We start from the raw sequence: 12754 nt of genomic DNA, 5'->3' as shown, positions 1-12754 counted from the left end.
ATGACCCAAGGATTTGCTTTTCTAATAATTCCCCAGTGTATCTGGTGGAGTTGAAGTGGGGACCACACTCTGAGAAGCAGTATTCTGCACTATGGTCATTGGACTATCCATCTTCAAACTATGTGTCAAAGTCAGGCTCTGTAACTTGTCTAATCATTCTGTTTAAAATCCTTCAGTCAATTCTTTGAAAGAGTTCATAAATTTCTAAAGGAAGCATGCTACCAAGAATTGGTATTTTGCACACACTGTTTTTTCCATAAACATTTATTTTCTCAACAAAAATAAATGGTACTGAAACAATCTTCTATGTAGGAAGGACAAGGCTTAATTATAAATTAAGGGCAACCAACAAGCACCTATCTTATTGTTCAGTTCTTGCAAGACAGAACAGTTGTGCCCCAATGCTCCAATTCCAAGGTTATCCTCCTTTATAGATATTCATCAATATTCAAGTCATCATTTGAAAATTCATTCAGCATTACTAACCATTCTAGGGTATAAAACTTGTTTTAGCACTTGAAGATTCTTGAGGTCACTCTCTGTAGAACAAATGCACACATGACAAGAGTTCTGATACAAGTGAGGATGGAGAAGATCTTCTACAATTCTCCAGGCATCAGGTTGGGACCTTTTGCTGGCAATTCAACTCACCCAATGATTCAGAAGTATGTTTGGAATTTTTGTCTTAGATCCTCCAGTGTTAGCCTTTCTAGAAGTGCCTTACAGAGAGACTTTTTTCCTATGATGACTGTTGCACATTTGAGAATTTGTTCCTTATAAATCATCTTGCCCAAAATAGAGTGCTAATGTTGCATAACTCAAATACACAGGTCTAGACTCATACATCTGTCCACCCTATGGAGTTGGTTCCAATCTGTTTTCCCAGAGAAATCTCAAAAATTACAATCTGAACTTTCTGGATCCTCTTCCATGCAGAGAAGCACTAACAGCCTATTCAGTCACAGGTCCTGGGGAGTCACCACAATCTTAGTAAGAGGATAGAAACTTCAATACTAACCTAATTGACTTTTAAGCATTTGACTTTATATCTTCACAGCAGAACTTCCTATGATCTCCAAATTCTTGATGCTGAACATACACTTGAACTTATTAAAAATATGCACATTAAAAAAAATCACACAAAAGTAGCTAAAAGAAACATGACTCATATACTCTTCCAGAGGCTTGAGTCTCCCCCCCCCCAGCTGCCTTTTCTCTTGCAGCATTAGTGATTGAACCCAGTAGCTTGCATAAGCTAGGCAAATGCTCTGCCACAAAGATATGTCCCCAGTCCCTAGAATGTTTTTTTTTTAAACTGATAGTTCTCTCTGGACTGGGAGAAGAAAATTAATTGGTTCAATTTTGTTTTAAGGATGTTTTGCCTTTCTTGGTTCTCATGAGTATCCATTAGATTTGGATTCACATGTATGCATTTCTTGGTCTATTGAGAGTTGTATATCTCCTCATCAAATGGTTTTATTGCATTCTATGGATACTGTTTATTAATAAGCAGTATTTTTCTCCATTCATTTGTTGGCACAAAGTTCTGGGTCCAAATTGTGGACCTCCACTAAGGAGTACAACTGGTGGCACATATTCTATAAATGAACCTCACACATTCATTCTGTAGCACATTTCTAAACCTGTGGTATGAAACATGCTCTGCTATAAGCAATAAATATTCCCTGGTAAGGATTTTTGCTACCCTAATGTAACTCACATTTAAGTCAATTAGAAATCTGGAATATATTTCTCTCCAAATTTTCCTCTCAATGTTTGGTCTGTGTGTACTTTCACAAACGGTCTCAAATACTTTGGAAAGAGACATGATACAAGTAATAACATAAATAAGAAGACACAGAGTGATTAAAACCAGGGGGAAGTAATAAAGAAATAATAAATATACTGAGGTATAAGAATTTCAAATTATCTAAATTAGAAAAACATAAATTTAAGTCAAACTTGAAAGTACTATGATTTTTCCAACTAAGTCAATTAATAAATACTGTGAAAAATTCAGTGCCTAACCATATCTTCACACTAAAATTAAAGGTATTTATTTGTCTGGCACTTAAATGTAAAAGGTCAGAAAATCAGCTCTTCATTTTTTAGAAACAGAATTTTTTATATATTCTACCTTAATATATAGACTTTTCCCCAGGATTTTAGATTTTAAAAGAGTCATATACTCTCATCTTCCCACAGAAACTGCCCTAGCAATGAAATCTGCATTAGGACAGAATTAGAAAATTCACAAATAAGATCACAAAGTAAAAAACAGGTCACAGAGCAAAATGATTTTTTTTAAAGTTTTGTAGGCAGTGAAAAGTTGACCTAAGTATACTAACTTGATAGAAATTTCATAACAGATGAAAAATCAGAATATGGAAGCATCAGAATATGGAAGGCAGCAATCATCATGTCCACTCTACCTGATAACTTCCTTGTATAAAAATGCTATGGCAATTGTATCTTATACAACCATCTGAGCATCCATCTATCCATCCATCCACATACCCACCCATACACTCATCCATTCATCTACCATCCATCTGTCCACCATCTATCCACCCATCCATCCACACACCCAAACTTTCATCCACCCACCCATCTATCCACTCATCTATTCATTCACCATTTATTCACCCATCATCCATCCATCTATCATCCATCTACATATCCATTCACTTCTTCTGTGAAAGGCTTCCAGAAGGGGAGAAAATACTATAACTGAACTGTCCATATTTTAAATAGGAGATCTCAAGGATAGAAATCTATTTTAAAATCAATTTTACATATTTTGCAGGAACAGTTGAACAAATTAAATTAAAAAAAATTATAGATATGTTTAATACATGGCACATTGCTCAAGAGAGGATGAAAACCTTCAACAAGTATTGTTGAGTACTTATAAAGCACTACAAATTTTTGAAAACTATGAGTAAGAAATAGATCCTATTCTTTAGAGACTTCTATTCTAATGGCCAAGGGGATCCATGTAATTCATGCATAATTAAGTGTAATTATTACATATAAAAATTTACATCTGAGGAACATATTCATCCAGTTCTACCTCCCTAATATATCCTCTTCTTCATTTCTACTATCTAACTCTAAATATTCTCCAGTTACCCTGAGTTGTCTCCTAATCAGATTCATTGCTTTTCTCCTTTTTCTATTCAAACCACTCTCCACACTGCAGACAGAGTTATTTTTAATCAGATTATGTTACTCTTGCTTTCACAGCTTAAATGATTTCACATTCCATTTAAAATAAAATCTAACATTTTTGCCAAGTCTTCAACGACGTTCATCTGTGGGATTTAATGTTTTTTACTCCCCCCAATCCCATGACACTTCAGTGTCACTGCCCTTCCTCCTGATTAGTTTTCTATTAAAAAATTACTTCATTAATAAGGCCTTTTTCAAATGCACTATATAATCATTCTTTTCATTTCTTTTATGTCTAAAGAAATGATCTCTTTTAGCTTACTTATATTTGGTCTCTTCCTTATGCAAAACCCATGAAGAAGAGGGCATGTCTTTCTAATTCATCCTCTATCCTCAGAGCTCAGAACAATGCAAAGCACATGGTCCGTGTTTCCAACTGCACTTCCCAAACATGGATACCATGATCTCCAACCCATGGAATTTTCTGGTGTGTTAGTCAGCTTTTCATCATTTGACAAATACCTGAGAACAACTTAAAAGGGGGGGAAAAGGGGGGAAACGTTTATTTTGGCTCATGATTTTCCAGAGATTTTTGCCTATGGTAGGCAGGCCTCATAGGACAGATCATCATGGCAGTTGGTCACGTTGGAGGAAAGTTGCTTAGCACACTGAAGCCAGGAAGCACAGAGAAAGAGGTGAGAGAAAAGGGACCCGGGACAAGATACAGTTCCCATGGGCATATTCCCAGTGACCTACTTCTTCCAACCGTGCCCCACCTAACTACACTTTCCACCATTTTCCAATAGTGCATGTAGCTATTAATGGATTAAAACATGGATGAAATCAGAATCCTTGTGGTCTAATCACTCAACTATGAACATCACTGCACTGGGGATAAAGCCTTCACCATGATTCCTTGGGGGTTACCTCATATCCAAGCCATCTTGCTTTTGCTCCTCTAAGAAGTCCACTAGTAGCTGTGTGCAGCAGCCCACACTTATAATCACAGATACTTGGGAGGCTAAACCTGGAGAATCACAATTTCTAGATCAGCCTCGGCAAATTAATGGGACCCAGTCTCAAAACAGAATTTTTAAAAAATGGGTTACTGGTGATATAACTCAGTGAGGTATGCTTGCCTAGCATGCATGAGACCCTGGGTTAAATCTCCAGTACATAAGAAAGTCCATCAGCAGATAAACACATTAGCCTTAGAAAAGAAGAAAATCCATTCATTTGCAACAACATGGATGAATCTGCAGGACCTGCTGAAAGAAATAGTCCTGACACAGAAAGACAAATATCGCATGACATTGCTTACATGTAGAATTTTAAAAAGTCAGACTCATAATAGCAGAGAGCAGCACAGTGTTTGCCAGGGGTTGGAGAGTAAGAAAACTGGGGAGATGTTGGTTGAAGAATATAAAGGCTCAGTTATGTAGTATGAATAAATTCTGAAAGTCTAATGTGCAACATGGTGATTACAGCTAATAACTTTCTGCTGTACACTTGAAATCTTGAAAGAGAGTTGATCTTAACTGCTTTCATATGCATTAAAATGTTACTTATGTGGGGTGATGGATATATTAATTAGCTTGATGGCAGCAGTCATTTCCCACTGTGTGTCAAAACATTACCTTGTATTCTTTAAATATACACAACCTTTACTTGTCAAGCATAACTCAAGAAAGTCCAGGGAAGGAATAAAAAAAGGGAGTCCAGCTCCCCTTCCTTTGATCTTTGGAACCAATGGAATGCAGAGAAATGGCACTGGGTCTTGGGAGTTTGGATTGTAATTGTTTATCAAAAGGGCATGTGGAATCAGCTTGGTCCCCACGTATTGGGAGCTGGTAGAAGCAGTAGGATGGGGAGCCTTGGGGGAGGTCTTTTGGTAGATGAGGATGGTCTTCAAAGGGGATAGGAGGACCCAGCTTTCCTCCCCTCTTTGCCTTCCTAACTCTAAGGAGAGTGGTTTTGCTTCAAACATGCTGCCATTATAAAGTGCTGCCTCACCAAAGGCCCTAAACAATGGGTGATGATTGACAGAAACTTCTAAAATTGTGGGACACAATGAATCTTTTCCCTTTATAAGTTGATCTCTCAGGCATTTGCTATAGAACAGGAAATCAACTCAGGGGCCTAGATGATTGGGCTTCCATCTTGCTACTGTGAATCCTCACTTTTCATGCCTGTGGATGCTCAAGGAATTATTCTGACTCCTGAAAGGGCATCCCTTTGGGAGGAAACCCCTAATAGCTGTGTATAGAGACCACAATGAGAGGTCTTGGGACAGCAGGAGGAGAAAGGTCTCTCTGAGAAGCGTATTCTGGTTTCTCTTGCTCTAGCCCCGACTGAGATAGCCTGAGCATGCACCATCCAGCCAATTGCAGTGTTCCTGGACTTGTGACCCATGGAAACCCTGAGAGATGATAAAATGGCTGTTCTATTACACCATTAAGCCTCGGGGTTATTTGTTATGCAGCAATCATTAGTGGGAACAGTAGATGCTAAATGAATATTTGAGGAGTGAATGAAGGTTGACATGAACAAAGATGTATGTCGGAGAAGCTGGGAACACAGGATGGATAAGGCAAGGGTTGTGCCAGAATTCAAGTGCACTGCATTCTGCAGGAACTGCCAATTCCATGGTGGGATAACTGATATGACAGACATGAGGGAGTCACAATAGCAAAACAGAAAGAGCAGTTATGGCTGCCCACTGTGCTTCAGGAAGAGTGCTATTGGCAGGTAAGACCAAGCCAGACCTTGAGACATGAGTTGGAGTTTCCTAGGTTGAGAAGAAAATAAACTCAAGCCAGAGGAAATTGTAAGAGCATACGTGAAGAATGTAAAGGGAAGTCTCCTCCTTTGTTCTTTAAGAGTTATTGAAAAGGCAATGGTGTATGCTCTACCACTTCTATACTGATGGTACCAAAAAGTCAGTATGCTTAGTTTAAGGGAAAGCTCCTGTTTCTTCCTATTGCAAACTTTTTAGCAGAAAAAATATGCAAAAGTGGTATGCAATGATATTTTGGTTTTATACAATTAATTAAAACATAATATATTTGTTTGTTTTAATTAATTGTATACACACACATATAATTATATATGTAATTTTGAGTGAGAGCAGAAATAAGGAAAATGGATTGGGCTGTGGACAAGTGTACACTGGCTTTAGGGTTTGGGTGAGACATGCAGTATGACTAAAGGAATGTGCATGGGAAGATCCTCCAAATAAATAAAACATTTGAGTTGGGCATGGATACCAGTTAATTTACCCAGTTCTTGCAACAAACTGGATTCAAGTGTATTCTGACAGGCAAATAAAACATTTGAGTTGGGCATGGATATCAATTAATTTACCCAGTTCTTGCAACAAACTGGATTGAAGTGTATTCTGACAGGCTCATTCAGATTCATTAATCAGCTTTCCCTCACCGAAATTATAACATTGACAAAGTTCCCAACTTTCATAATCCATCAAAAACAAATCTGGAAGCTCAATTTAAGAAACACTTGGTCATCTGCAAAGTTTAGTTGATACACTTTCAGAGACCATTTGTCGCTGATGTCTTTACCATGATATTTATGTGGAATTCATTTACTGAAGAAAGTTTGAATAATATAAAAGAGATTATTGCACCATAAAGAAAGGTACAAGCTTTCCTTTCCATTCAGGTACTCTGAAGGTGTCTGACACTACGAAAAAAAAAATCAAGTCAGGTTAAAAATAGTATCAAAGGCATCAGGTACTTATTTTTGAGTACCTATGTAGAAGCTAGGGACTTTAAAACCACTATTATTATCTTTCCACTGAGTGGAAGAAATGGGGCAGGGGTAGTACTACCTAATTTGTCCAAAGGAACCCATGTGTTTCTCCGCTTGTCAGATACAACCAATTTCATTTGCCCACCTATTGCCAAGAGCATATACTAAGCAACTGGTACCAACAGGCTTACTAACCCTGTAAGTCAAGGATTTTTACATAAGGAAACCAAAACTCAGGGCCTATGTAACTTGTCTAAAACACACAGGTTGATAGGCAACAGACCCAAGATATGACCCATTTGATATATTGCTCCTTGTACCTGTTAAAGTTAAATAAAGAAACCATTGAAACTTAATATTTAACTTCATGTCACACAGATGATTAACACAAAGTATAATGCATACCAGTTAGGTATGACTGATTCATGTAAATAATGATTCAAATGCACTGAAACTTTAGCTACCCTGCAGTTAATGCAGAAGCTGTGTAGGAACATGCTGGGGTGGTGGATGGGCACAGTGGAGAGAACGTGATTTCACAGAATGCCTTCTGTGAGTCCCAGCCCACTTCCAAACCCTTGGATAGCAATGACTTCACTTGCACATGCTCCTAGTCTTCTCATGGGGAATGGGAGTTATGAGGCTAATGTGCAGCCCCACAAAAAGCATTGGTGACGTGGAGGTGCAGGTTGGGAAACCAGATCGGGAAGGAGGTTCTTCTCCCCACTCTGAGACTCTTGAACACATTTACCCTGGAATCTCCATTGTCCCTTTAAACTTCCTCCAGCATTCACCTCCTTGGAAGGAGAGGGATGGGTGTCTATGGGGAAAGATCTCAAGTCAGGCTCTCCAGATTTTGTGATCAGGAGAGATGATCTTGGCCACTGACACAACTGGAATACGGGCATAGATAAGAGGCCTCGCTTCTTAACTAAGCAATGCTTTCTGTGTAGATGCTACTTCCCCTTCTCTTTTGCTGTGCTCCCTTTCATGTCACTTCCTGTGAGGGGTCCCTCCTGGAGAAATGCTTTCCCAGGACCCAGGGCTGAGACAGAATCTCTTCTCTGTGCTTCTTACTGGTGGATAAGCAGCTGCTTCATGGACAAGACAGCAGTGTCCAGTGTCCTCTACCTGTCCTAGTTCATTCATGCTGTCCTGAAGGCAGTACTAACAGTACCATCTTCCCTTTGAAAATGTCCCAATTTGTAGAACAAATTATATGGTCACCTTAATCATAAAATCTATCCATCCTGGTCATTGGCTTAGTTTTCCACATTCCACACCCACTGTAGACTCCTTGAGGGATCCTGGTATTTCTCATTCATCTATACATTACCAGTGGGGTCGGTCCACAGTCCCCAGCACTGCATAATGATATCACAAACTAGTGGACAGATGGAGGACTCTCCCTCCAAGTAGAGGACAGGAACGTCAATGACTAATCAGCTAATGTACAGTATCTTAAAGCAGCAGCATGGTTCATATGAAAGAAAATCCTCCCCTGTGCTTCAAAGTTCAAGAGTTAGAAATGAACTTGGAGGCAAGCATTCAGGAGTACAGGCTTAACAGGGACCTCAGGTGTAGCCAAGTGAAAAAACTGAAGCTCACTGAGCACCCACGTGGGCTGGAGAAATGCCCTCTAGATGGGTACACATGGGTGAAGGGGAAGGGGACAGAGTCAGGCTCTTGGATGAAGAGGCCCTGGAAGTCTCCTGGGAAGGCACCAGCAAATTGAAGAGCAGGAAGGAAAAGGGACTCCATTGTGATTAGAGGAGCCAGGGAGCCAGAAAGAAGAGGAAAGATGGATACAGAAACTATCTGGCCAAGATGGTGGTCGAGGGGTGGTACCAGCTGACTACCTGCTGGAGAGTCACAGATCTCCCAGGCACATCGTCACCAAAGCTTTAAGGTCATGACAGAGATGCCAAGTGGTCCCAGCTCTGTCACAATTATCCTGGTTCCTGGAAAATGTTTAGATTCTCCATTGGTGAATCATTCAAGGTATCTCGGATGAACAAGTGGCCATCTGGGAGAGCATCTCTTGATCTTCTAAACTGCTAGATGGACTTACTCATGGAAGCCGAATGAAATGAATGTAAAATTTCATGCATGTTAAGCATAATTTATATACAATGTTCAAGTCACTCTTTAGGTACAGTTCTGTGAGTTCTTACAAATACAAGCAGTCACGAACATAAATACCATCACAATCAAGGGTTAGAACAGCTTTCTCTCCCTGGAAGCTTCCCCTGCCCCCGACTCTCCCTCCTCACCCACACCCAGCCTCCACCAAGAAGTAATTACTCTTCTCTGTCACGAAATCTGAGCTTTCTCTGGGACCTTCATATAAATGGAATCAACAGCATAAAATACTAACTGCATTTTAAAGCCAGTTCCCAACTAGACACATGCATCAAGAATTGATTAATGCATTTTGAAAATGCTACCTAGATTATGGCTACTCAAATTTTTGGGAAAAAATCTTTCCTACTTCTTTAAAAAGCACATAAATTTCTATAGTATTAAATGCTGCATAGAATATCTAAAACAATTTTAATGTGTTTAATTAGATGTAATGGGCCATTCTTTGACTTTCATTTGAACTGAGGCTATTGCAATAAAATATTTACTATTATAAGCAATAACATTGAAATGAAAGCCCTCATTTTTAAAAATAATTGGCTAATGTGTTTTAAGTACCAGTGAATGACAGAGACAAGCTAATCATTCTCTAAAATATGCCAACTGGCTATTTCTTCTCCCAAGCCAGGCCTATTCATATTCCCAAGAGTCATTTTCAATTTTCGTTTCCTTAAAGGAGACAAAATATCCAATTTTAATTTGACTCTTTTTTTTATTTGAAACACATGAATTCAAGTGAATAAGTGAATGGAGCTGCATTAAAACAGCAACACCTGGTGAAATATTATCAGATGTTCAGGAGGCCAGACGTTTTTGTTTATTCAGAAAGATGCTTCCTGCAGGGAAGAAAAAAATGCAGCAATGTAACTCAATAATGGAAGATGCAAACACAAAGGAAAAAAATCCAAAAATGATCTTTGCTCAATCCTGAATGCTAGAAATTTCAGATTATTTAATAATCAATTACTAACTGAGCTTGCAAAAAAACAGGTCTCTCTAGTTAAAACCTGAGTGTGCAGTGCTTCAGGGGTACAATGCATACTTTAAGCCACTTAGTGACATCTACCTTCCAACACAACCATGCACTGACTGCCATCTCCATGTTTGTGATGCCTGCAGCCCTAACTCCCAAGTTCCACATTCACTAAGACCCCACCCTGCACAAAGGTGATAATATGGTAGGTGTGTGTATGGATGGATGGAGACGCACACAGTTCACTTTTCAACATGCAATTTAAAAATCAACCAATCCCAAATGGAGCTCAGCATATTTAGCCCTACTCCCTCATCTCTGGGGAGGTTCCCTGTCACAATGAATGGGTCCACCACAATGTATGATGCCCAAGTCAGAAATTCAGGATTCACCCCCATGCCTAACTGTCTCTCAAGTCTAATCAGTGAGTAGGTCCTATAGCATTAAGCTCTTCTCAGACTTCTAAAAACTTCTTTCCAATCCCACCTCCATTGGTTAGCTCTGTCTGTTCTGCTCTCGTGTGCAGGCTGGTGGAGGGCTGCTAACTGGGGTTCCACCTACTCCAATATACCCACTGCTGCCCTGGTCCCCGTTCTCCAACATAAATTTGATTTGATAATCCTGCTGCTACCTTTATTTTATTTTGTTGACTTTATCCTGTGCCTGGCCTTTGTGCTTTGCACATGCTATTTCTTTGGCCTGGATAATTCTTCTTCCAAGAACCCCAGGATCTTTCCAGTCTTCTCCAGAATGCTTGTGCAGATCTCTGCCTTGCATATCCAGAACCTTGCAAACTGAATTTTACTGTAACCGTCCTGTGCTACCTGGCTGTACATTGAAAAGCTGCAAACGATGGTGTGGCTTTCTCTGACAGAAAGTAAATACCTAGTGCCTGGTCCATGAAGTAGGTACTCAAAGAATTTCCAAATGAATGCACAGAAACATAATTCCAAGAGCTCAGGACTCACTGTTTGCACTATATGCCCTGGTGTCTACTCAGAACAGCATTTCCAGGACCTGATGGGCAGGAACACTTGTTGCAACAGAACTCACATCCTGTCCATACTTGAGAGCAATAACCCTTGTTTCTCCAAAGCAATTCAGGAATTGCTAAGTAAGTTTTTTTGTTTTTGTTTTTTGGATCAGGTGGAGGAGCAGATTTTTGTTGTTGCTATTTGCAGCTGACACTATGAATCAATTTAAAACTAATGTTTGTACAAATCATTTCACAATGAATCCTGGTAAATTTCTGAATATCAAAATGGATGTCGATTTAAAACCAGCAGGATTCAGAGGTAGGAGGATAGACAAGGAGAACAAGAAAGGCTTTTACTTTCATATTATCAAACAATCTGTGATTTTCACCAGTATTACTGTGGGTACTAGGCTTCTGATTTATGAAAGTGTCTTTGTAGGTTTTGCCTGCAATATACAATAAATCATTTAGCAGAGGGTTTTTTTTTATTTTTTTATTATATTGGACATGATGAAATGTATGTGTTTTAATGTGTGTGTAGTTTATACTTTAATTTCTCCAATTATTAATATCAAAGATTGAAAGAGATCTTCTATTTTTCTGTTAATATAAAATCTCTGTGTTAATTCTTATCTTTCTTATGATGTTCCAATATTAGTAAAGTTTTTGACCCCACTGTTTAAATTATTTTTATATTATACATATAATTTTTAGAAATGGTTTGCTTAGTAAATTTCAAATCTTAACCACACTTATAACTAGTACTTTATACTTACTATTATGATGAATTGGCTTCAATTTTCATCACCAGATCATCTTTTATATTTTTACCATTTTTTTGCTCTTTAATGAGTATATTAACTGGATGCATATTTCTTCATACTGTTTCATAAGAAGTGTGAAGGATCTGCATGCTTTACAAGCTCTTGAAAACAGAAGGTTATTTTACAGATAAGGAAATAAAGTTTTGTGGTCAAAACTCTTTATAGTATAATGATAGCTAACATATATGTAGCATGAATTATTCTCATCATTTCTACTTGTTTTCTGCATACCATAACAACCATTCTACCAGGTGGAAGACATTTACTCTTCCTATTTTTATAGGTGAGAACATTGAATCTTGGTGCAGCCAAGTCTCTTGACAGGGAATCACACATAAGTAAACGAAAGAGTTGAGTCTCCCAATCACCAGTACTTTGTACGCTTCAAAATTGCAGCTCAGTAGATGTGAATTTTAACTGTGCATGTACCTCTGAGGTAATCTTCTTAATATTTATTTTCTAGTTGACCTTTTATTTCCCTGCCTAGATGATTTCGAATTTTATAAATACAATTAATTCAAATGTTTATGAGAAAAATTTTCCCAGACTGCCTCTATGTATTACTATAATTTCATTCACTTTTTTTTCTTTGAATGGGAAGGGACTCTAATCATCATAAAGAACTAAGTGTGTGTGTGTGTGTGTGTATGTCATATATATATTTGAGTCCACAGTGTCATGAACACAATCATTTGCTAGTGATTTCACTTTGGCCTGTCAATGTGATTTCTTTTCCCTTAGGCAATAATGCTATATGTACCCTGAAAATAGATCATTATCCTTTATCTTTAAACACACACACACACACACACACACACACACACACACACACACACACACACACTGATTCCACAATGACTGTCTCATCCATTTCCCACTAATCCTTGGATCTTTGTCCAG

This window comes from Callospermophilus lateralis (assembly GCF_048772815.1).
Source record: "Callospermophilus lateralis isolate mCalLat2 chromosome 11 unlocalized genomic scaffold, mCalLat2.hap1 SUPER_11_unloc_3, whole genome shotgun sequence".
NCBI lineage: Eukaryota > Metazoa > Chordata > Mammalia > Rodentia > Sciuridae > Callospermophilus > Callospermophilus lateralis.
This window is presented reverse-complemented; position numbering follows the sequence as displayed.